Here is a 27,935-nt window from a genome sequence, read left to right on the forward strand (position 1 = left end):
TACCATGTTAATGTACATATCAATAATATGTACAGCTTTGATTTTTCTATGGTTACAATTTGTGCAGTTCTACAACCAGTTTAAAACCAATATATTTCCATTTTCTTTTCTTTTTATTTTTGCGGTTTCATTCGCCCTCGTAGAGAAAAGGAACCCATCGAAAATAACTAGAAACAGTAGAGGATTAAAATATAACAATGAAAACCTTTCAATTCTGATGCAAACGTTTAATATTGATACTCTAAATATAGCAAGTGGCAAAATGTCACAAAGTTAGAGCTATATTATAAATGGAAACAAGGAAGACAAGTTACACATAAACGATGTATAGCCGCTTAGTGTTAAAGGTAAGCAATTTATACCAACTTAATGGCGTTATAAATAATGTTTGACCGTCTAATGTCACTTGGATACTGTATTGATATCGTATTCACAACTTGTGAGCGTTTATTGTCAGACGTGTGAAATGTTAGACCGTTTAATGTCACTGAAACACTGTTTGCCTATTTGATGTCGTATTAACAACCTATACCCTTTTAATGTCACGCGAAAACTATGTTCGGCGATTACTATAACGAAATCACTGTATAACTATATCATGTCATATTAAGATCTTACAGCCTTTCGATGACACAGGAACTTTATTTGGCCATTTAATGTCCCTTAAACACTGTAGTACATATCAATAGTGTATATCTGTTTAATCAGAATGATGCATAGAATAAAACCGTGACATTTTGGGATTACTTCATCTTTTTTTCATTCCCTTTGCCCGTTTTTGAAATAGATTCTATTCATTTTTTTGTAGTTTTTGATTACTTCTGAATCCAACCTATATGAAATGCTCAAAATAGGTACCATCGCTAAAAAGAAAAGCATTATAAGAGTACTTAAGTAAACCAGAATCCATATTTGATGGTTTCTTAGGAAAAGAGAAGCTCATTGCCTTTAGCTTGCGATATAGTAGCCAACATTTTAAACATCGAAACAAACATCACCTATGCGATATGCATACGTTTATTTTTTTCAATTATGAACTGACTGGGTTCTTGTGAAGTACCATGGCTACAATACTTGTGGTATTGTGTAATGTGTCCATTACATGTTGACCAACCTTGCATTTGATCCGTTTCTCAATGACTGAATGGACTAGTGCACCTTCCCGTCAATATTTTGGCATTTGTTTCGATCACTTTGTATTTTCCTCCGTTGCCTCGTAGGTTTATTAATTAGGCCCTTAGCATCACTGACGAGCCCTAGATGGAAGAAACAGCTGTGTGATTTAGCATCCTGATGAGTCCTATATGGAAGAAACAGCTGTGTGATTTAGCATCACTGACGAGTCCTAGATGGAAGAAACAGCTGCATGGTGCAGCATCGCTGACGAGTCCTAGATGGAAGAAACAGCTGTATGGTGCAGCATCACTAACGAGTCCTAGATGGAAGAAACAGCTGTATGGTGCAGCATCACTGACGAGTCCTAGATGGAAGAAACATCTGTGTGATTTAGCATCACTGACGAGACCTAGATGGAAGAAACAGCTGTGTGATTTAGCATCACTGACGAGTCCTAGATGGAAGAAACAGCTGTGTGATGTAGCATCACTGACGAGTCCTAGATGGAAGAAACAGCTGTGTGATATAGCATCACTGACGAGTCCTAGATGGAATAAACAGCTGTGTGATATAGCATCACTGACGAGTCCTAGATGGAAGAAACAGGTGTGTGATTTAGCATCACTGACGAGCCCTAGATGGAAGAAACAGCTGTGTGATATAGCATCACTGACTAGTCCTAGATGGGAGAAACAGCTGTGTGATGTAGCATCACTGCCGAGTCCTATAAGGACGAAACAGCCGTATAATGCAGCATCACTAACGAGTCCGAGAAGGACGAAACTGCTGTATGATGTAACATCACTGACGAGTCCTAGAAGGACGAAACTGCTGTATGATGTAACATCACTGACGAGTCCTAGAAGGACGAAACTGCTGTATGATGTAACATCACTGACGAGTCCTAGAAGAACGAAACTGCTGTATGATGTATTATCACTGACGAGTCCTAGATGGCCAAAACATCTTTATGGTGCAGCATCACTGACGAGGCCTAGAAGGACGAAACAAATGTATGGAATTTGCTTCAGCGGAAAGATTCGTGTTTCAATGCAAAACTGGTCTTGAGATACTTTTTTTATCTCTTTTGTACAACCTTCGTAGTAGACACCTCTGGGAAACTTTAGTTCCCAAAGTTTGCCGTAACCTGCAGGTCACGTTTTAATTCATTCGAATAGCGCACGGTTCAAAAATGATATACGTACTTGATATTGTTCTCAATTTTTCATTTATATGAAAATTAAGAAATTTATTGAATAATATAGCGAGTGAACCTCCTCATCAACCTTTTCAAACTTTTCAACTTTTCTTTCGATCACTTTAAATTTAGGCCCTTAGCATCACAGACGAATACCTAGAAAGACGAAACAGTTGTTTGATGTGGTATCACTGACGAGTCCTAGAAAGGAGAAACAGCTGTATTATGCAGTTTAATTCATTGTTAGACTCCGCGGTAACAAACTCTTAAAGTTGTATTAAATGTGCTATTCAATTACGTGTCCTTTGTTCAATCCTATCATGTTGGTATGAATTAATGACAATTGTTTAGTTAACCTTTTTGATGAGAAATGATTCACATAACATGTATTGTATATTTATTTTGATTAATCTGTTATCAGTGCAATAACAGAAGGATTTTGATTTTTGTTATGGTTAAAAATAAATAACAGATAGCGATGTTGTGGTCGCTATTGTTTCAAATGCAACGTCATAACTTAATGGCGTAAAATGCATTTTGTCTTCACCAAAGTAAAGTAAATTAGAAAATCGCAAATTTAGATTTTATATCAGTATAGAAAATAATGTGTACACAAATTTCTTGGAAATATATTGAAAACAACAAGGAAAATACAAATGATACTATGGCAAAATATAAACAAACAAACAAACAAATTACAACGATACCATTGAGAACGTACGATGAGAATCAGAACAGGTGTTCCGGAAGACGTATTTATCTGACATTTGTTTCCATTTCATTTTAAACTTACGAAACTCGTCCGATTTTTTTTTCATTTTTTAATTTCATTTTTTTTTTGTTATCATTTGTCAGAGGCTTAGAAACACGAATTTTCTCAGGCATGTTTCGCACCAATTTCATATGAGAGAGAAACACATGTCAGATCCTCTACAAAGCCATGCTACTTGTCAATGTAAAAGTTTAGATGATAAAGGAAATTACGTTTGAATTGAATTTCACAATTCAATACATTTGCAGTTATAACTTGTCATTCTAGCATCTTGATGTTTTAATCTGTACGACAACATGCATAGTAGTATTTAGTAATCACCATGTGGTCTGTTAAGTACGGTTGATTAGAGAGTAATAAATTTAAATTCCATTGCAAAAATATCAATTCATTGATCACAATTTGAGGTCATTGACTTCTTTGAAGTAAAGCAAATGCAATAATGTTATTTATAATACAATCATCAATTCTATAAGTACCAAACTTACCATCAAAGTGAGGTAAAGAATCTCCACCTCCTGTAAAATTCCAAAAATATTAAATGTGAAAGAAATTGATGCTGTCATATCTTAAAAGAATGTACATTAGTTATCTACAATTACGCCCTTCATCTATGTATTTAAAATAAGAATGCTCACTAAAAGAGAATTTTTAAAAAATACCGGTAATTATGTTAAGATTATGATCTAGTGTCTTGTAAAAGTATGTACATTAAAGGTCTCTCCTATAACACCACGTCTTTACGTAAATCCTTCACATCTTTCCTTTGTGATGTTCTTAATCGTATACATAAAATACATCGGCTAGCATTATCTAATGCTTGAATCAAAGGAATTATCCCCGTTAAGCCGTGTATCCATCCATTCCAATATGATGATATGGTTCGGCCTAATTATCGGGGCAATAAACTCTATATTTAATGGTAAAATGTTTTGGTTGTTGGCATAGTGTTTATAGCTTCACCACGTTTTTCCTAATTGTACCAAGCTTGGCACAATAAATAAGATTATCTGACACGGGTCTTAAATACCCACATGTTCTCCATAATTACAATAAAGCAGCGTTACCTAAGTATGGAACTATTTTATAATATAATAAAACAAAATTCTATACTTAGCAAATGTGTGTGTTAAATTGCCCTATCAATTAACACTCAAAGTGGAAATGCTTGTCTTTAAAATTGAAATGTGACATTAGTGTGTTTCCATACTATGACGTATCTGTGTGTTAAGCAGCGGGATCGGTGATGTGTTAGATGTAATGGTAGCCATATCACAGCTGACTGTTTTGACTGATATTGCCAACATGTGTGTATGACAAGTAATAAATATACCCTACCCCTACAAACATATCCCAAAGTAATCAATATACCATTAAAATGTTACTCTACACAAAACGTGCCTTGTCTATTACACAAAGAACTGTCCCAGTCTGTCGCGTGTCCGTTGCCCCATTTACAGATCGAGATGATAAGAGCATATATAATACCTCGAGAACAGTATTAACTGTAATTATTGTAATATTCTACTTACGAAGGCCTCTATTTGACAGAATAATGTTGAAAATAAATGCGTTTTTTCTGTATTCATTTTACGTAACAACAGCTTGAATGGAATTTATATGTATCATGGCACTGTTGGGGAAATTCAATTTCTTGTAGAAAACTGGAAAATATCAAAGTAAGAAACAACAGAAAATAAATACAAAAAACAAACAAACCAGCATAAACAGCAACCAACAAAAGGAAAAGAAAAAAATGCAAAAACGATCTCGTTTGTTGACGCTATATCACATATCATTTGTTCGCAAATAACAAATTGACAGTATTTAGTGACCAGATGTTCCGGAAGCGTCTTCAGCATCAGCGTCGACACGCGCCCTGTAAAGTAAATATTTCATGTCATCAAATGAGAATGATATTAGAAACAACGAAATCACAAGGCATAGTAGCGTCCATCGAAAATATCTTACTTCATATGATAGAAAGAAATGGAATATTTCCCGATGTGATGACGGTGACGACCAAAAATAACTCCAATTATCTTCATTAACTTACGTCTCTGACAACACTGAGTGACAAGATTAATTTCATTTGTTCACATCTTCAGCGAACATCATGTTACTGGGAACGAGGTCTTGACTATTTAAACAACTACGCTACAGCGTTGTTCGCGGTCTGGTGCTACCACGTTGCCGTATTTACGGAAGCAACTGGATAGCCAAGTACAGTAGTTGTAATGGTCGGTATTCATCACTTGAACTAGGATTTATATACGAGGGGGTTGTTTAAAGGTTAATAGGCGTGCTATGTCCTTGAGTATCGTATTTAAATACACATATATCATGATACGAGAGAAAAATCTGTTGACTTCAGCAGTTTCTGATATACAGATTTTACGTACCATTCACTGTGAACATCTGATATGTACTAGACTATCAAAGTTTTCATACTTCGATCAAAACCAAGTCGAGTAACCGGCATACATAAATGGCTGACCGTGTTATATATCGAACGAACTGGATGCTATTGAATCTGATAATACGATCAACTGGTTTACGTTAAGACTTTTCAATGTAATATCTATGGATATTCTACTTTTGCTGTATAAACAACAAGAAAACACCAACGTCAATTTAATCATAATCCAAACCCAAATTCAATAAAACGATGGCAAAACATGAACAAAAGAAACATTTACACGGAGAGAACCTCGGAAATATCGAAGTTAGATACGGTTTTAATACATATTAAGTAATATAGTTCTGTAGTGTGGGAGCTTATGTGACTGTGTGTAAAGGACACAGATTTCCTCAATAATTTTGTTGTCAAATATTTTACTCCAGCTGGAGATAGGGATACATTTACCTGCAGAAGTTAGCAATCCAATACAATAGGTTTCAAGTTGCAATATGTATGTCATGTAATTAGTAATTGAAAATACACGATATCACTCGACAATAAAGCATCTCCATTATATTTCTATCTTAACAATTATCCTATGTTTGTCAGCTTTATCAACAACAAGTCTGTTCGTGATAAAAGACAGGATGCCATTAGCATTTGAATTATTTCAGGGGGGTCATTGAATGAACTTTTTTTCATGATGTGATTTTTAGTGTAATTCATACCCTCTGTAAGACAGATATTTTCAATATATGAAACTAAATCATGATTAATTGACTGACAATAATTTTTTTAAAAAGTAGACTGTTTATAGGTTATTTTTTAAGCTATGTTGGATTTGGTACAATGTACTGACATTATCTCGCTTAATGCTGCTTATGTTAAACGTTAACATACTGAATATGTAAAAGAAATAAGATTGGCTGTTGAACGACCAATCAAATTACATCAACAACTTATCTGCATGAAGAAACATTTTTGAAGGATAATTGATAAATTTATAGGTTTTAACTTCGTGAGGTCATGTATAAGTGCAGTTTTGCCGTGTGAACTACTTGGTTCAGTTTACACTCATGCTGTAAAATTATAAAAAATGTTATTCAAAGCAAGCTGTGATATATTGCTGGGATTCAATATTCGCATATAAGATAGCGACAGTCGTGTTAGTCAAACACACATTAAAATGATATCCTGTTGTGTATCGAACGACGCCTTAAGTGTAACGGTAGATAACTCTATATCCATTACACCATAAGTTATTTTCATTTCTAGTTCAGGACTGTTAAAACAGTGCCCTCTTTATCAGATAGGGTATTATCACAATGTTGATTTATGATTAAAGTTCCGTACATTCCCGTTTACACAGTTTCGTTTTGATGCTAATTTTGTCATTAAAGTTCTTGATTTTTGCAATTGTTGTCGAGTTCCTTTTGAACGAGTTTAGACGTGGTACGGAGACACATTTCTGGTTAGCTATTCGATAATGATACAGTTCTTATTCCTTAACATGTTCATTGAACGTTTTGAATATATTGGGTACTGTGCCTTTCAACAGAATCTCTCCATAATGTGATTGCCCTGCAGCACTCTTTGTCGTTTTATTTAATTTGAACCTAATGTTTTAATGCTCATCATAAGAAATATGGTCTCCGAATGTTTAGTTTGAATATACCAACATTGTTTTTTTTCTCTGATGTCAGCGACAGTTTTCCACCGCGATTGTATGGATAGGAAATCAGAATCCTGAAGTTGATTTTTGGTGGTTTTGGATCCTGTTGTCATGCGTTTGCATTTCTCTGACTGCATTTTGAGTATCCACAGATTGCTCCAATCGCACATGATGCCAAGGTCCATCTGGAGTTTCTTATGACCATCTTGGTTTTGTATCATTAATCCCCTACCGGTTAAACGGAAGGGACTATCGTTTTCCACTCCATCCGTCCCAGCGTCTGTGAAAGATAGTCAGCTCCCTCGCGGCTTCATTCTATAAGGGATTCTCATCAAACTTCATACACCTATTACGCATCAAATTATCCAAGACAAGTTCCAGTTTTAAGGTTATTGGGTCGAGGTCAAGTTCACTGTTACTTCTATTCATTGTCAGCGCTTGTGGGGGCCAGGAGGGGACACGTATTGTTTCAGCAATACTGAGTATGCTTGTTTTAGTTAATAGAAAATAGATACTTGATTGGTTGTACAGATCATGGAAGTTCAACAACAAATAATGCAAACAAAAATAAATAGTCTGAACACTTGGCCTGTGGGATTCTTGGTGTTATGTAGCTCCGTTCACTCCGAGTCTATGCTGCTTACTGACACTATTTGTTGTAGTCAAGAGTGTTGTTGCTCAAGACCTTAGTTTACTGAGAAGTTATATGCGTGTAATTTATTCATTAATGTGTGAAACGGTGTTAAACGCCATCTGATGGTTCATATATACATGTATAATATATACATTCAATCTTAAACCTGCCCTTTGTATACGGCTTCTAGCCATTTTGAAGATAGCACAAACTTGAACCCTATTCCATTCATCTGATAAGGTTTCCGTCGGAAGTGATTGCTTCAATATTTTTGAATTAAAAGACGTTGATATTGCTTAAGCTGTGCTTTTGAGATGAGATCTTGATTATGTTAAAGTCAGAATTATTGTAGCTTCATTTTATTTTGCAACTTTATTGCTCTATCCCATACACTGTTAAAAAGCAGCACGTAATGGTCTCCCTGACCGGGTGCTCTTTGGTATTCAATACTTGAAACTGAATTTCACCTCTGTTACCAGATCAATGATTTGCTAGTTATCTGTTTCATGCCATCTCATTGGCTCCTGTATTTATTGGAAGAAGAACTTTCGGTGTACCTTTATCACTTACTGATATTTTCATGTTTCTATACTCTTACCCATACTGCTCCAAATTTATGCCGGGTAATTAATGTCTCCCATTATTAAAAGCTTTGCCGACTTTTCCTGGTCATTTCTTCCATCAGTTCTTGTAGTTTGCTTTTGTCATATACAGTTTCAGAGATTGCTCTGTTATTGTTGCCTATTTGGTGTTTTGTATCGTGACCTGCTTTTATCTCTACAGTTGTATGATCGCACAACGTTACAACGTAGAAATGGTTTATAAATAAGTGAGGGATAGGGTTTACTTATTTCCTAAATATACAAGAATACAACTAAGTTCCTTTCCGAATCAAGCCATTAATATATTGGTTGAACACTTGTAGATATATAAGATACACAGTGAATGTTAGATACACTCGTAATTTAGGTGTTTTGTTTACAAACAGCCACACGTGACTAGTCTTATTATATTATAAATACATTATATATGTGAACATCAAATGGAAATCTTTATAAGTCACAGCTATGAATAATTTTGTATCTCGTATCGTCAGAAAGGAAACTTTATTTTCATCACTTCAATATTACTCTCATTTCTCCTTCATTTTGTAAACAAAAAATGTATGCTAAGGTACATCTAAAGTGTTGTGTTGCGACCCAGCCGGTACAGATCCCAACCTGAAAACTTCTGTTGCCCGATGCACCAATTTCGGAGGTGTGAAACTATATACGATAAGAATGATTAATGCAGGTCCAATGTTGTTTCGAAAACCGTCGAATTAAAAATAACTTTCGTAATCACCGATCAATTTTACTGTTCATATGATCGCTATTGAGTAACAAATTCACGAATTTTACGTTTAATTTTCAATCCATAACGTTAGCCAGCCATTTTTACCAAACCGCACAAAATGTGCAATCCTATAGCACAGTTGTGCGCACGATACTGTATCGTGCGTGTGTGCGCATGATGTACACACGATGATAACGTTTTTGGTACGTTTATGCGTTACCACAACTGTACGAATATGTACACCTGAAACGAAGGTTGTATGTGCTCTTTGTCATTATATACATATTTTCAACAAACAACATGTGGTGTGGGGTTTCCGTCTATACTATATTATGATTTTTCATTTATGTTATTTGATAACTCTAAATCAATTCAGAATTACGGAATAAATGACATTAATCGACAATATTTTCGCGACCTGTTCAGTCTGGAAGTTTTTTTTTTGTTTACAAGCGACGGTGTTTTCTGCGCATGCGTCATCATATATGACACAAACATTTACTTATTCAGATTGTTTATAAACAGAGAAATAATTCCTTTTAATGATTAATCTCTTTATGTTTATATTTCAGCGAAAAGCAACCGTAATTGTTCATAAGAAGATGCTCTTGATCTATACATGCAATAATGAAAATGGACGTTTTATTTTCGTCGAATTCGTGGTTTCTATGTCTATGAAATCATAAACGGATAAAAATCGACCTGGATTATCGGACAAGGTTACCAAGATTACTCCACGAAATAAAGTGTCAAAGAATACATGAAATTTACATTAACATATTATAAACCAAGATGGCCTTATTATCGTTAGAGCATTATACAACTTTTGATATAATGTCTTTACATGTAATATTGTTATTGTGATATCAGGTTTCTGTAAGAAAACTGTCAATTATTGTCAATGTTGTAGTACATTTTTGTTGTATGTCAGTGAAAGATTTATTTCAACTGAAGTTTACAATCGGATTACTATCTTATTCGGTAAGTACAACCAAGTTATTTGTTTACATGTTAATCAAAGATATTATTTAGCATTACATCGTCATATTTTACATGTGATCTTTACCTGTCAAGTGATGTCATTTATAACGTCTATAAATGCCAGAATAAGAATGTTTAGTGTTCATATATCACACGGTAATTCGATTATAAGGTTATCATAGAAATAAAAAGTGAAATAAAATGATTCAATACCGACAGTGTAATCCGTCAAATGTAATAGCCACATGACTTAACTGTCAGCATTTCTATACCAACGATGATGATCATCTTGGTCACGTTTTGTATGTCAATACCGGTACTGTGAAAAGCACATTTTTTTGCTTAGTGTATGTAGCGACACTGTGAACATAACGTAATATGATGAGATAAAACCCATGACGTCACAGGATTTGAAATCATTGTCAATATTATTGTAGCCGAGAAAGCAAAGAAAAATCATGTCAAATACTTTTTCTTCTTAACATGACAACAATTCTATAAAATCATTCTATGATGTTTGTAACAGGTATTTTGTCAAAAGTTTATCAGAAACAAGAGTAGTTCATGTATCTCATTAAAGAAAAAATATGTTAAGCTTGCCGACTAGCCTTGTGTAAAAGTACATTTATCTTTCTTAATCTCAATTATAGCAACATACCACGGTATTATGATAGTTACTATTATACATACAACTGACGATTTGGGTTTGTTGCTAAATATAGATCATCTTAATCTAAGTACAGTATGTTCTAATTGGAAACACAACTCTCCTATTTGTAAGCCACAAAACAGATGCTATTTAGAGAGGTCGCTACGAAGGGGAAATAACTCTTGTCAAGGCACATGGACTGTTGGCATGAGGTCGGACAACACCCTCTGTGTATCATATACAATATGTTACATCTACTTCGTGTATGCCGCAATCAGATCTGAAATTGGAAGTCATTCTTATTTCACAAACATGTGTTGTTTATGATATTTACATCGTCAACATAGATATAATTATATAGTATGTAATATATTTGAATCATAAACCGAAGTTATTGATTTTTACCTTTCTTGTTTGATCTGTCGAAAACTAAAGAAAGCGCCGACAAGTCAACAAAATCTTAATTCAAACTGTAATTTGATGGTACTAGGTCAGTTTACGAATAAGATATAGACTTACACGCACCCCCTTGAAATATGACAAAGAGAAAAAAATCCACGTGCTCCAAAAGGGAAAGCGTCTTCAATTTTATCGACGACACACGCAATGCAAATTCTGGTCAGTCCAAGTTTTGTCAGGTTCTATAACGTTAACAATGTGAGGAGGAACGAAACCACAAGACATAGTACAAAGTTTACTGTAGCTATCTAATCATCTGCAACATTTTTTTCGTCGTATATATAGATTGAATTAGTTTCATATGTATTGTACATGTCATTAATTTCATACATGTCATACTTATTTATAGATTGGTATTCTTTCCATGTTTTCATAGTTCGTCCTGTATTATATATAGTTAATTTAGTACCCGTTCTACATACAGTTAGTTTTCGAGTTTTTGTACATGGAGTTAGTTTCAAACTCGTAGTACATAGAGTTAGTTTCGCACTCGTAAAACACATACTTGGTATCAAACTCGTAGTACATATAGTTAGTTTCGTACTCGTAGTACATAGAGTTAGTTTCGTACTCGTAGTACATATAGTTAGTTTCGTACTCGTAGTACATATAGTTAGTTTCGTACTCGTAGCACATAGAGTAGTTTCAAACTCGTAGTACATATAGTTAGTTTCGTACTCGTAGTACATAGAGTTAGTTTCGTATTCGTTGTACATTTAGTTAGGTTCGTATAAGTTGCATATGTTCTTTGTTTCGTACATGCTGTATGTGTCTATAGTTTCATATAGTTTGTACGTAGTTTCGTACTTTTAGTACATATAGTTAGATTACTTTCCTATATGCTGCATGTGTACTTTGTTTCTTGCATACTTTATACGTCTTTTCGTATAGTTTGTACGCTCGTTTCGTACTCCTAGTATATGTTGACAGGTTGATGATTTCGAATCCAACTTTAGGGACGATTGCTGATAAGTAATCATAATTGTTATTATAGTATAAACTGCACTATAATACAACTAATTTGATACCTAACCTTTCAACGTCCGGATCTGTTTTGCGATAAAGTGGCGTACATGTCTAATGTCATGAATACAGTGCGAAAACGATGTACATAGTTCAGAATCAAGTACATGTATTACGAGAGAGCAAGAGAATGTGTTGAACACATTGCCGTAATGTATAAAGTGGGTTATTGATGTTGACACACGCCCTACATTTCTGCATTAAAGATACATTGGAAAGTGACAGCGATGGTAAAACTAAGGCATTGATACGTCTATCTTGGCGCTACATCTTCAATCTTGTACAAGCTGTATATTACAGTTAACCAGTAAATAATTCGCTATTTATGCAGTATTAACGCCCGAGAAATGTTCACGTAAGTATTAAGTGATGTCGAAAGGTCAACAGGTCGCGTTCTTCCGATCTCACCAAACAGCGATATACCAGAGACACCTTATGATATTAACATTGTCATTTGTCAGCCAACAAGTTTATCATAGAGCGCATGCTCAAAGAATACGTCCACGTGTTGATCAGATGAAATCATTATTGTTGAAACACGCGTTGAACAGGGACCGCGAGAATTTTTTTTAACTATTTAATCCCATGTACAAGGGTCTTATTAAGCACGCAAAGAGCACAAACTCACCAACATGCGTCATTTCGTACAGAACCTTTTTTCTGGCGTGGACTGAAACAAGAAGTAAATAGGCCTAATTTAGTATAGGTTTGCGGATGGCGCAGTTGTAACACACTCGCCTTTCATTAAAGTGTAAGGGGTTCGATTCCTTGAGAGAAGTGAAATGGTGAACGACCACTGGGATTTTCCCTTGGTTCTCCGGTTTCCTCCCACAGTAAGACCCCTCGAGGGAAACAGGGATGATTGATATAAGCTGATAGGTTCTGGAATGCTTAAGTTTAAACTTTAATGTAGACCGTGCCATGCAATGGTCATTTTATTTCCAATTTTCTCCGCTAAAAAAAAAAAAACAAACAGAAAATGCTTATATAAAGATTTCATAAATTGTTGCATCGTTGATATCGGAAAAAGACAATAAATTTTAATTTTATCATTCGCTGGTAATTTTTCTTTTCTGCTACCTTTAGGAAAGGTAGAAATACATGACTAACAGTGAAAAGTATAAGTCAACAGATATAAATCTCTGCTTCATATTTTACATCTGGTCATGTTTCTTTGAAAGCAAAATGTTTGTTCAAACTGTAAATGGTATTTTCAGACCATGCAGTAAAAAACTATTTTCACCGTGATTCAATTAAAACTTGAATTCTTCTCATCCGTTTGATAACTATAGTATTTCAGACCTTTCATTTTCAAGAGTGACATATATTGTACTAAAGGGAGGTAATTCTGCATTAGTAAGACTCGAGCAGCGCCCGGAAGAAACGCTCGCATAAATATAAGTGTATAGCAACAGTAGTGTTTAACGACGTTACAACGACTTGTTAGCATAGTTCAATCGTCACATCAACATTAATACGAATAAAATAAAGAAGCACTCTTACATTAAAAAAAAATATAAACGAATAAATTAATAAATTAATTTAAAAAACTTTATCAGAATTCGAATCAAGGACCACCAAGCAATAGTTTAGATCAGTTTTCCTTCCATTGTCCCTACCAACAAAGGAAATTGCCCTTACAGCATCCCAGGATCTGGAGTGTTGCCTTGCGTAAGTAACATGTTTCATTGTATCATCGTAATTGCAAAGATTCAATTCAATCGAGCCAGATGAGGATTCGATCCCCCGGACGTCAGAGACTGACCTTCTAACCATTTCAGTCACCAGGCAAATACGTTGTGTCAGTGTGACGTCTGTTCGGATGTTCTACCGGATTAAAGGTGATTTCTATTTCTCATATTACTGTTTGGATATTCAAAAATCCTTCACATAACTATCGGAGAGGCATGTGTATTATAGAATGTTTATAAAAATAAATCCAGCTTGTAGGCGTTCAGGATATGATTTTGAAATACATTTTGGCTCAAACATGGAAATTCCACTATCTTCTATTACACAAATGACGCACGTACATAGTTTCTGTGTGACAAAGTCCTTGATCTAGGTTCCTGGCAATTTCACAAATTCCGAAAACTAAAAACAACATCCATTAACTTCTCTTATCGTGGCATTTTGACCTATATCTGCGGCCAAGGATTAACTGTTTCAGAATAAAATCCGATATTTTCTGGTAAGAGTTCATTCGGCTTCGTCTTATTTTGATGTTCTTTCGGTGCAGATTCGTTTATATTACAAAGTCAATTTTTTCAAATGAGAATGCCAACTCGCCTACGATAAGTTATAACGGAATCGTTTGTTAGGTATCCAAGACTTTGACCCGAGATAGCACTATCGCAGAACGTACGAGGGACTGACACGAAACACACGATTTTAGACAAATGAAAAAAGAAAAAGGAGAATTTAATTACTTCCAAAGCATGTTTATAAGATAACAAACAAACATAGGAAATAAATCAAGATTTGCGTGTGCGTTGAAAGGTGATTAATCCATTTTGTATTAATTAAAAAGACCAAGAATCAAGTGGTTTCCGAATGAACCGTTTTCTAAATTTGTACAATGAAACCTGTGATATCCTGATCGTTACTAATAATTCCGAATGCATTCCATTAATTGCATACATGAAACTCTAATTTGTACTTATCATCAACTAAAATATTTCGGTAGCTATATACATATAATCAATTTAAGCTGTCACAAATACTTTGCGTGATATTGTAGTGACGTGCGTTATACATTTGTCTGATAATGAATTAATTCGTGGTAAACGTTTGTCTGATGTTGTAGTGATGTGTGGTATAAATTTGTCTGATGTTGTAGTGATGTGTGGTATAAATTTGTCTGATGTTGTAGTGATGCCTGGTATAAATTTGTCTGATGGCTGTATTGACGTATGGTATAAGTTTGTCTGATGTTGTAGTGATGCGTGGTATCAATTTGCCTGATGTTGTAGTGATGCGTGGTATCAATTTGTCTGATGTTGTAGTGATGCGTGGTATAAATTTGTCTGATGTAGTAGTGTATAAGTTTGTCTGATGTTGTAGTGATGTGTGGTATAAGTTTGTTTGATGTTGTAGTGATGTATGGTATAAATTTGTCTGATGTTGTAGTGATGTGTGGTATAAGTTTGTCTGATGTTGTAGTGATGTGTGGTATAAGTTGTCTGATGTTGTAGTGATGTGTGGTATAAGTTTGTCTGATGTTGTAGTGATGTGTGGTATAAATTTGTCTGATGTTGTAGTGATGTGTGGTATAAATTTGTCTGATGTTGTAGTGATGTGTGGTATAAATTTGTCTGATGTTGTAGTGATGTGTGGTATAAGTTTGTCTGATGTTGTAGTGATGTGTGGTATAAATTTGTCTGATGTTGTAGTGATGTGTGGTATAAATTTGTCTGATGTTGTAGTGATGTGTGGTATAAATTTGTTTGATGTTGTAGTGATGTGTGGTATAAGTTTGTCTGATGTTGTAGTGATGTGTGGTATAAGTTTGTCTGATGTTGTAGTGATGCGTGGTATAAGTTTGTCTGATGTTGTAGTGATGTGTGGTATAAATTTGTGTGGTGTTGTAGTGATGCGTGGTATAAGTTTGTCTGATGTTGTAGTGATGTGTGGTATAAGTTTGTGTGATGTTGTAGTGATGTGTGGTATAGGTTTGTCTGATGTTGTAGTGATGTGTGGTATACATATGTCTGATGTTTTAGTAATGTATGGTATAAATTTGTCTGATGTTGTAGTGATACGTGGTATACATATGTCTGATGTTGTAGTGATGTATGGTATACATATGTCTGATGTTGTAGTGATGTGTGGTATAAATTTGTCTGATGTTGTAGTGATGTGTGGTATAAATTTGTCTGATGTTGTAGTGATGTGTGGTATAAATTTGTCTGATGTTGTAGTGATGTGTGGTATAAGTTGTCTGATGTTGTAGTGAATGGTTGTCTGATGTTGTAGTGATGTATGGTATACATATGTCTGATGTTGTAGTGATGTGTGGTATAAATTTGTCTGATGTTGTAGTGATGTATGGTATAAGTTGTCTGATGTTGTAATGATGTTGGTATAAATTTGTGTGATGTTGTAGTGATGTGTGGTATAAGTTTGTCTGATGTTGTAGTGATGCGTGATATACATATGTCTGATGTTGTAATGATGTGTGGTATACATATGTCTGATGTTGTAGTGATGTATGGTATAAATTTGTCTGATGTTGTAGTGATGCGTGGTGTAAGTTTGTTTGATGTTGTAGTGATGTGTGGTATAAGTTGTCTGATGTTGTAGTGATACGTGGTATACATATGTCTGATTTTTTATTTTTGTTTATAATTTGTCTGATGTTGTAGTGATGTGTGGTATAAGTTGTCTGATGTTTTAGTGATGTGTGGTATAAGTTGTCTGATGTTGTAGTGATGTGTGGTATAAGTTTGTCTGATGTTGTAGTGATGTGTGGTATAAATTTGTCTGATGTTGTAGTGATGTGTGGTATAAGTTGTCTGATGTTGTAGTGATGTGTGGTATAAGTTGTCTGATGTTGTAGTGATGTGTGGTATAAATTTGTCTGATGTTGTAGTGATGCATGGTATAAGTTGTCTGATGTTGTAGTGATGTGTGGTATAAGTTGTCTGATGTTGTAGTGATGCGTGGTATACATATGTCTGATGTTGTAGTGATGTGTGGTATAATGTCTGATGTTGTAGTTGTCTGATGTTGTAGTGATGTGTGGTATAAGTTGTCTGATGTTGTAGTGATGTGTGGTATAAGTTGTCTGATGTTGTAGTGATGTGTGGTATAAGTTGTCTGATGTTGTAGTGATGTGTGGTATAAGTTTGTCTGATGTTGTAGTGATGTGTGGTATAAGTTTGTCTGATGTTGTAGTGATGTGTGGTATAAGTTGTCTGATGTTTTAGTGATGTGTGGTATAAGTTTGTCTGATGTTGTAGTGATGTGTGGTATAAGTTGTCTGATGTTGTAGTGATGCGTGGTGTAAGTTTGTTTGATGTTGTAGTGATGTGTGGTATAAGTTGTCTGATGTTTTAGTGATGCGTGGTGTAAGTTTGTTTGATGTTGTAGTGATGTGTGGTATAAGTTGTCTGATGTTGTAGTGATGTGTGGTATAAGTTGTCTGATGTAGTAGTGATGTGTGGTATAAGTTGTCTGATGTTTTAGTGATGTGTGGTATAAGTTGTTTGATGTTGTAGTGATGTGTGGTATAAGTTGTCTGATGTTGTAGTGATGTGTGGTATAAGTTGTCTGATGTTGTAGTGATGTGTGGTATAAGTTGTCTGATGTTGTAGTGATGTGTGGTATAAGTTGTCTGATGTTGTAGTGATGTGTGGTATAAGTTGTCTGATGTTGTAGTGATGTGTGGTATAAGTTGTCTGATGTTGTAGTGATGTGTGGTATAAGTTGTCTGATGTTTTAGTGATGTGTGGTATAAGTTGTCTGATGTTGTAGTGATGTGTGGTATAAGTTGTCTGATGTTTTAGTGATGTGTGGTATAAGTTGTCTGATGTTTTAGTGATGTGTGGTATATATTTGTTTGATGTTGTAGTGAACAACTTAATTAATGTGTTGTACAAGTTTATTTGATACTTATACCATGGGTTTATTATTGTCAGTTATATCATTGAGTGATATTGGTCAGGTACTATAGCAACGCGTTTTTAAGTATAGCAAAACTCGTGTATATGCGATCATAGCACTGTTTGTTATATATATATATATCTTCATAAAGATGTGTTACTAATACGTGTAATTCAAATCAATCATGCAAATTTGACTATCAAACGAGGTAGAAAGAGATGTACATGTTTTACAGAATCTATCACTCCTCTGGGGATATGACGGAGGATCTCGACACTGAGAAGTGGTAAACACGAGGTTTGCAAGGATCCCTCAAGAGGGTATATAATTATTTCTCTGTTACCCTTCAGGCATTCGTGTCGTTTCGTTATCTCAACACTTGATAATAGTGGCGTTACGTCATAACAGGGGAATCCCCATCTCAACGCCCTATGGTGAGAGTGTGAAAACACCTGTCAAGGGTATAGGAATATGACGTCAAAATGGGATAAAATGACGACGTCACTAACATACGGCGAAATGTTTTCATTTCATTAAAGGTACTTTAACGGATCACGTGATAATATAAGATATGAGCCTTCAGTTCTCTCTAAGTATGCTGGGGAAAATATCCTTAATGGCCTGTTTTTTTTATTACGTCTTTGTATGTCTCTTTTTTATTATAATATAGATTTTATTATCCTCATGTTCGCTTTGTCTATCACGCTGAAAAGTCACATCATTCTCGTTTCGTGCTGTAGCTCTAAGAGCTGTTGGATATTACGGGTTCAGTGTTAAAATCACCCTAGCGCTTTAATTACATCCCGTAGTACCGTCCGTTATCTCCTCAATTTTGATTTTTTTCCGTGTTTGATGTATTGGCACAAGTCAGATGCTAGTTCTTCAACATTTTGATAATGTTAGGTGACATTGCAGGCTATTTTTTTAACCTGCCACCGATCCATGTTGATGTTGATTTATGAGAAAGCCTTGTGACAATTATGTGTCATTGAAGTAACGATGACGCATGATATCTCCGTATGACCCAGTAAACTCCGTGCCACAAGGCAACGTCATCGCACGTGACTGATTGCTCCTGACTAAATTACACCAATTTAAGAACAACGTCACTCTTCAATACAATTCAAGATCTCAAGTCGACATTTTCTGTTTTAAAAAATCGATTGAAGCCGTTGAATGTAATCACATCCCGTGACATCCAACATCTTCACCGGACAAAATACACGATACAGAGTGGAAATTTCATGATCTTAAATGAACATTGGGATGGTCATTTATTTCAATCGGTGCCCTTAAAAGAAGCGCCTGTCACCTTAATGTTTAAATGTTGCATTTACCATCATAAGCGGCTTTTAAATCCTTGTGGGTTAACTGAATTTGAATTACATGCAAGAATACAGGATGTGTCAGGCCACAGGGGCCTGGTAATTATATCATCAATCCGTATGTATGCATTAATGGTATCTAGGGAATTCCATCACCCCTTCATTATGAACAGTATATTACCAATGTTACATTACAGTGATATTCAGGTTTTTTCCTGGAAATAGTCACTGTCGTTTTAATTTAATATTTGTAAGACCTTACTTAACACGATTAAAATTTACTTCCTATAACCGCCAAATTCTATATCCTACTTTGATCCTAATTAGACCGATATAAGTCTATGGTGATATCACATGAGATGGTTTTACTAACAATCAAATACATATTTACATTTGCGCTGCAATATCACTATGTAAATCAGGTAATTTTTGTTCCAAGTTACAAGAATAGAGATGTTCGTTCATATGGACAAATCGGTTCGTTAGTAATTTAAATGTTTAAGTCGGAATGAACCTGCAAATATAAATACAAGCCTTAAAAGCTTGTCGAAACTCGTCACAAGGCAGAATAAGATCAGTGGGTAGGTCCTTATTCCGTAAAATAACATCTCTGGTCCAACTGGTCCAACCAATAAATGGATCGGACAAAGCGCAGGCGCACAGTAAATGTAATAATTGCTTTGATCAGAGTACTACTTTGTAATAACTTGGCGGCGCTAAAATAACAAAACTTAAATGATCCTTAAGATAACATCATTGTTACCACATCATCGATATGCAACGATTTAAAAAAAACTTTTATTTATTTAGTTTCAAAGAAAATTAATCGAAACATGTCTGTTTCAGGGAAGCTTTAGAATTAATAACAAACTTACGTTTTTATTTTGATATGGAATTTTTTGCATTTGAATTATCGAACGGTTAGATACAGACATCAAACAGTTATTCTTACCGATTTATGATCATTGGAGTCTGTAGTGGATAAGGTTGACACTTTCTGTAGAAATATAATACAATATTATCCTTCTTCACAAAATGGTCCATGATCTTGTTCCTTAGAATCTCTAAAATATCTGGTGTTTGGAACCCCTTACGAAACTCTGTTAAAAATCACCCTTTAGTTTATTAAGTGAAAACTCATCCTCACAAACCTAGTATCGTTGTTAAGCATCTGAAGATTTAGAAAGGAAAGCTTATGCTGAACTCTTGTAATCCACAGCAATTGAATACCATAGTCTCAATGCGCCTCACAACATGGTTATTAAACGCGAAGGTGGAATCACACAAATACTGTAAATAAGAGGACAGCAGAAACGGAAAACATGACCTGCCCCAAAAGACAAGATCAGGTGTTGTGGACAAGTATGCATCCCAGATGCATCTTGTCTCAATGTGATAGCTCTGTCTTGCTTTGACAGATAATAACCATTTTTGAAATAGAATTTTTGTTGTTCGTTTTCTTTTCTTACATCCGCGTAAATAAGTTTTGGCAATTCCTCTTACACTGCTGACGTATGGGTGTCAACCATTACCTATTAAGTATGTTGTATTTGAGAGATCAGTACCAAAAGCAGCTTTCATTTCTAAAATATATTTAGCCCTACATATCGACAAAAGTTTTTTTTATTCAGAAACAGGAAACAGATATTATATATACAATTTTTCCCTTACTATTATTGGTAGAGTTCAGGTATCAAACGACACAGGATATTGGCGTGGTATTTTAGGTGGAGGTCCATGTATTAAATAATATTTAATTAGGCTCATGTTCTGTGTGTGTGTTTATTTCATAGATAAATGACACTCAAGAAATCCATTTATTTTAAATGTTCATGTCAATTCTTTAAGTTTATAGATTCATAGACACAGGTAATGGTTGACCTACGAAATTAACAGAAATATATCATCCACGAAAAGCAATGACCTTAGAGTAAATTCTTTAAGAAAACCAAAATACATTAAACGACTCTGCTATATGTCTCTTAAATAGAAAAAAATGGATGCTGTTCAATATGAATCGTTCAACAAAGTTGTCTTGTTTTCTTAAATGTTTGTTCGTGTATGATTAAGTAACATCGAGAAGCTCCCTTATAATTTAAGGTCATAAGCACAAACCTTCGTGTGAAATTAGTATTGTTCATTCTATTACAATCAAGCGGGAGTTACCTCCCTTAGATTACGTCGATAAACTTATCCAGTTGATGTCGGGAGAAAAAGAGTTATCTCCCTTATCGACATCTAACCACTTCTTCACATATAAGCTCATATATCTTCCTTTTTTATTTTCGAAGAAAGAAACTTCGGACATAAGCTACAAAGCTGAAGGAATCGGCAGAATTTAAGTTTGACAGAAATATCGTGATTTGTTTGGCTTATTCAAAATCCTCTTACTGTTGAAGTTTTTTATTCATAGAATTATCTTTGAATGGATTTATGCGGAGTTTAACGTGCCTGATAAGAATTTGTTCTACATTCAGAATTCCAACAATGAACTCTTGTTAGGCCTGCTCCCGGGCTGTACAGACACAGTCATTGATTGCTCTCAGTTTATTCAACTTGCGATTGCGAAATGTTCACATTTCAAAATTATTCTTTGAATTTTCACATCAACGGACGGCAACATTGAATATATTTCGCTATTGAGACGTTTTTGATGTAGGTGAAAAAATATGCGATGACCAAGCTTTCATGGCATAAAACTCCCGTTTGATTGTAACAGAAAGCGTAGAATGGTACAGAACAATATCGAAGTCAGTTTTAGTTTACATATTATATTGCTGTCCATATTTGCAACATCTACCTGTCGATGTTGGCATAAATATACAAAATAGGAAATGAAAAACAAATAACATATACCCCCACCCCCTCCAAAAACTAAATGAATAAATAAACGTATAAAAAAGAAAAAACACAAAAAACAAAAAGAAAAAATTGACTCCATCTATGATGAATTTTAATACGTACATGTATAAAAGCGTTAATGAAATAGTAAACAGTACGTTAATCTTAAATGACCTTTATTTATAATACAGTTTTATTTCTCTGTTTCTGATACAAAATCCTGACTGTATTTTCGATCGAGTACACCAGATTCCTTCAGATCTGACGTTTCCAAATTGTTTTCGATGCAGACATTTTTAGGATTGACTCTCAGAAACCAGTGTTTAACAAACAATTGTTCCATTAGTACTATCAGAGTGGCCAAACACGCCATGCCTCCTAGAAACCAGAAGGAGGTATTCCATGTCCCTGTAGCGTCCTCAATCCAGCCTACGAAAACAATAAATAAATCATTCAAGATAATTGAAGGAAAATATCCTTAATTTTGACATTAGGTTTAGTAAACAAAATATCTATATAATGTATCAGGTAAACATTTCCTGTTTTGAGATAAATCGTGATTTGTGTTCTAAATCTTCAAAAATGTGTGACTTGCGTTGTATTTTTGTCTTAAATATCTTGCATTCTACAGTGCATGCGTTTTCTAATAAATAGTTGATATTTCAATAGAAACTTGTTTTCTATTGTTAAACTTTTCATTTCTACACAGATATGCATTTGATGTCTATTCGACATTCAGTGATTTCTGTAATAAAATTGTTTTATATATTATTAAAGTTCCTGTAATATCCGTACATTGAATTATGTCACAAAGTTGAACTCATGAATTATAAGTATTTACCTGCGATTGGTTGACACAAAACTGCACTAAATGATATGCATAAACATGTCAGACCAAAGCCACTGGTCAAGTCCGTCAGAGGAATACACTGTAACAACACGACCGCCATCAAAGTAAAATAACTTCCAGGGAACACACCTATTATCCCAGCATACACCGCGAGAGCAATGAAGTTATCAAAGAATGGTATTACCATTGCTGAAACTGCACTCACAATAAACGTTAGTAGCAGTAATGTTTTCACAGGGATTATCTTATTATCTACAATCCAACCAAAGAAAAGTTTGCTGATGATCTCCATCGCACCTATAATCGACAGGGCAAAAACGACTTTTTCTTTCCCGTATCCAAGTGATATGATATGCCCTGGCAACACAGTGAAGACACCTATATATGCGAACGTATTCACAGTGTAAGCCATGGCATACATTGCAAACTTTGGATTACGAAATAAAGAAAAATCAAATATACTTGAGAAAAAAGATGCCAACCTTTTTTCGTGTCCTTTTTCAAAATTGATAGCCGTTTCCACATGAGTTTCATTGTTTTCTAATAATTGTCTTTTGTTTGTTTCGTTTTCTTCGTCGTCTTCGTCATTTTGTTCCACAGGTTATCTCATTATGTTTCTTTGTTTGCAATCAGAACTTGATTTCTTTAACTTATTCATAATTTGCGAAGGTTGTCGCAAAAGCAAAGCAAAAGCACAGTTGTTCGTCAATAAGGCGCTCAAGATCATCAGTGCTCCATGAATCCCATATCTATCGATTAAAAACCTGTACATAATAGGAAAAAGGAAACTTCCAATTCCAGCTGTTGAAATCATAATACTGTTGGCTAAAGCTCGCCTCCTCTCGAAATAGAAGTTGACTATAATGTTAGCTGGAGTGAAAGCAAGCCCTCCGCCAACACCTGTAAGGATAATAAAAGAATGTACAAAGAAATGCAAGTAATTAACAAATTTCAAGACAGATTTAGAATGGGTTTATTTAGTAAAGCCAAATAATGAAGTAAACTGCATGATACAGCAGTTTTATCCTTCTAGGACTCGTCAGCGATGCTAAGGGCCAAAATTATTGAAAACAATGAGACCAACAGAAAATCGAAAATGGTCGCAATATAAATGTAAAACTGGAGATTAGAAAGAACACTTCACCAAATTTCAATACAATTATAACAAACAATTTGTGATTACTATCATCATTATTGTTATTATTTCTATTTCTGATTCTTAAGCAAATGCAACTAACTTTATTCCACAAAACATTATTACAAGAAAAAAGTTTACAGCTCAATAGAGTAACTTCTATTTCATTGAGTTTTAACGTGCGAGTAGAACATATCTACCTGCTATAATACCGAATGTTATATAGTGAAGTTCCATATAAGGCATGAAGGCGCTTGCAAACACCCCGATTCCATTCAAGAGGCTACCAAACGCTACCATTTGACGGAATGTAAACCTTTCTGATAGACGGTTCGCTACAGGACCTAAATGTTGAAAAAAGCTACAAGCAGTTGCCTGTATTTTATCACATAATACACCTGTTCTCCAGTGAACTCGGTCGTGTAACATTTGCGTATATGTCTCTAGTGTACTATTTCCTGGATGTTTTTCAGAACTCTATTGTGATGTCGGAATATGGACAGTAATATTACGTCACGAAATGTAATTGGCTCAAAAATGACTTCTTTCGTTTATTTTTGTCCTCCACATTTGTACTTTAAACCTGACAAAATGTACCTTTTCCAAGTCATGCGATAAAACTACATTATTTATCCGAAAGTTATTTTTCTTTCATATGGGATTTGTTTTTTTATTTCTGTGTTAGCATACCGTATTTGTATAAACATCCTATATTGTGTGGTAGTCTGATTTTAAAGGCAGATAGTTACTTATCACTACACAATTTTTTCTCAGAATCTTCGTTCATATTCTTTTACCCATCGCGAAGAATAAAAAAGAGTTGACACTGCCTATCCATGCTGTATTTCCGGATCCGGTTCCATAGTACAGCAGGAACTCTGTGTAGAGGACGCCATACGCTTTTCCTGTTCCTCCTAGTAGCATGTATATTCCAGACAAAGCTACGATAGAGCAAACACATTAAATCAACTAACATCATATTAATAGATCGTTTGAAATTGCAAAGGAGCAAAATTCTTATGTATGAAAAGGAAAAATTCAAATAAACATAACACTCTCTTCAGATGAATGAACTGTCTGAAAATAATTCAGTGATAAAGCTTACATGTAAACATTGTTAAGCTAGAGACTTCATGTAATCATCGCAGATTCGTTCTATCCTTATTCTGGTATGTTGATATTTTCTTATATTGCGAAAAAACTTCTACACCATCATAAGAACACATTGCCCGAACACATTGCAGTAAACCGGAAACGCAGGCGTCCAACAATGGTACAGACTCTTCTACATCAGCTGCTTATCTCAATCTTTACCTACAACGAAGTCTACATGGACAGCTCTCCACCAAGCTGTATGGTAAACGTGAGGATTTCAATTTCCCTATTCTGAATTTTCCATTTCTAGATAGTAATATCCCTACATCTCCATCCTATTGTGTTTATATCTCACGCTGATGCGATATCCAAAGGCCTGTTCCCATTTTCACGATTGCCGTGCCAAGATGTCGTCAACTGACGAACAAACTTGTATCACGGGGTTTTAAAGGATGCAGGTTGATGCAGTTTGATGAAAATTATTGGGAAGATTATGGTCGCCATTGTGATCTCATTTATAAATAGTCGTTTGCTTTTTACAATATGAAGCTTGACGTGTTTGATGATCATTAGATTTTTTTTGTTTTTGTTCCGTTGTTGTGTACCTTGTTCTCATTTGAGAATGTAACACTTACTTGGATTGACCAAGGCGAGAGTCGTGTTGAAGCAGAGGACGCTTACTTGGCCGGAACACTTGGTCTTATTCTCCTTGTACTTTTTCAGGAGTCTCTTTCCGAATCTTTTTTGTTCATGTTTTGGCTTAATTTTATAGAAATTGGTTTTGTATTTTGATTATTTGACATGTTGGTGTTTTATTAATATCTTTTAGAACGTTAAGCAATATAAACACTCTATGACAACGTAATCAAAGACTTCATCTTCTCTATTCCAAGTATATAAAAACATGGCATTTATCCTTATTATAGCTTTACAATTTAAAATTGGCTCACAATTAGTAACATTTAAGAGTCTGAGAGAAGCAAACATGTATACGAGACTAAACAGACAAAATCCCTTAAGGAATTTTCGAGACCTGTTGCCTGATTATAACTTAACGGAAATACGTGAACTTTACAAATTTGAGGCTTAATTATACTGACAATAATGATCAGTTTGTGATTTTAAACCACTGTGATATCAGACTCCTTAACTGAATAATATACATTTTCCAAGTCACTTTTATACTTTTCATGAAATTCTTTACATTAAACTATGAACTCACCCATGAGAATAATCCATGAATATCCAGAGTCCATTGGGGTGTCTTTTGTACTATGGTTTGGGGACATTTCCGTAAAGTTCTCTCTTGAATGAAAATATGTCTACATGAAGGATAGCGATGGTGTTGTATAACTGGAACAAGGTTGTAATATAATCCCGCAATGTCAACAGTATTAAGAATTAATCTCTAAAACGCTGAAGGAACTAGAAAATGTCTTTTAGCATAAATGTCACTCTTCCTATGTGACCCAGAATCAGATAAGTAGTAGACATCGATGTTATTATACAATGTGGTAAATATGAACGAAATCTTTTAGGAATTGGACGCGGCATGACCCATGGGGGAGCACACCCTCTTCCCTCCAAACCCGTTTACCATAAAATGTAAAATGGCTGAGAGGCATATAAATATGAACAAGGCAATTCTTACACATGACTCGCGAACGTTTATAAGAAGAGTAAAACTTTTGGGTTCAGAAGGAATAACAGTTGTTTTATTTCCTTAACGACGTTAGCTTTGTAATCTAAATTTACTAGTGGTCCGTATTTGATGAAGAATTATTATTTTCTAAGACTGATACGGAATTCTAAATGGCTTCTTACATGTGAATAAACAAATAACAATTCATGTATTTTTTCTTCACTAATAAGCAAATTGATTATACGGTGTTATATTCTATTTTAAAATTAGTATACTTTTATGAGTTTAGATACTAGTATAAATTCTATTTTTTTCAACTTGATCCCGTGTTTTGTATATCGTTACTGGTGTGGTACACGATTCACATAATTAAGAGTGTTTTATACTTTTTGTGTTAGGACATCTCTCTTTGCTTTATCGATTTTACTAATTTACAAAACATAAAAAGAATCGCATTTTACTTTTTTTTTTCAAAAACTGACCATGAGGATTTGGTAAACTACGATAAAATAAATGATATATCAGAAGTATCCCCAATTGGAGTTAGTAATCTTCCACTCCTTGACTTAAGCTATTTAAATTTAATGTAGATAAACACTCAATTATATTCCAAAAAGTGTAAATCTATTCTTTCCCGTTCTAATAACGGGGAAGTAGAGAAATGTTTGTATACAAAATTCCATCAAAGATAAAAAAAAAACCTTTAGCACAAGGTGAAATACACTAATATATAATCATGTTTATTTGGATATCTACATGAGTAACATAAATAATTATATTTATAAAGATACGTTGGTATGTTGCATTATACTGTTGTGAGAAGTTACATTTTACGACATTCATCTCCTAATCACTAATGCATTATACTGTTGTGAGAAGTTACATTTTACGACATTCATCTCCTAATCACTAATGCATTATACTGTTGTGAGAAGTTACATTTTACGACATTCATCACCTAATCACTAATGCATTATACTGTTGTGAGAAGTTACATTTTACGACATTCATCACCTAATCACTAATGCATTATACTGGTGTGAGAAGTTGCATTTTACGACATTCATCACCTAATCAGTAATGCATTATACTGGTGTGAGAAGTTGCATTTTACAACATTCATCACCTAATCAGTAATGCATTATTGCTCATTCAAATCCTTTACTAATTATAGATACAAGCATCATATCTACGGTAACTCAC

The 27,935-nt window shown here is 34.6% G+C and overlaps 1 pseudogene; it reads right to left on the reverse strand.

The window, feature by feature from the left end:
* Nucleotides 1-22,203: 22,203 nt before the first annotated feature.
* Nucleotides 22,204-26,379, reverse strand: LOC132545459 (monocarboxylate transporter 12-like; annotated as a pseudogene).
* Nucleotides 26,380-27,935: the final 1,556 nt, after the last annotated feature.

Source organism: Ylistrum balloti, unplaced genomic scaffold (assembly GCF_031769215.1).
Source record: "Ylistrum balloti isolate Yb309-2 unplaced genomic scaffold, AGI_CSIRO_Ybal_v1 Utg369848, whole genome shotgun sequence".
NCBI classification, from domain to species: Eukaryota; Metazoa; Mollusca; class Bivalvia; order Pectinida; family Pectinidae; genus Ylistrum; species Ylistrum balloti.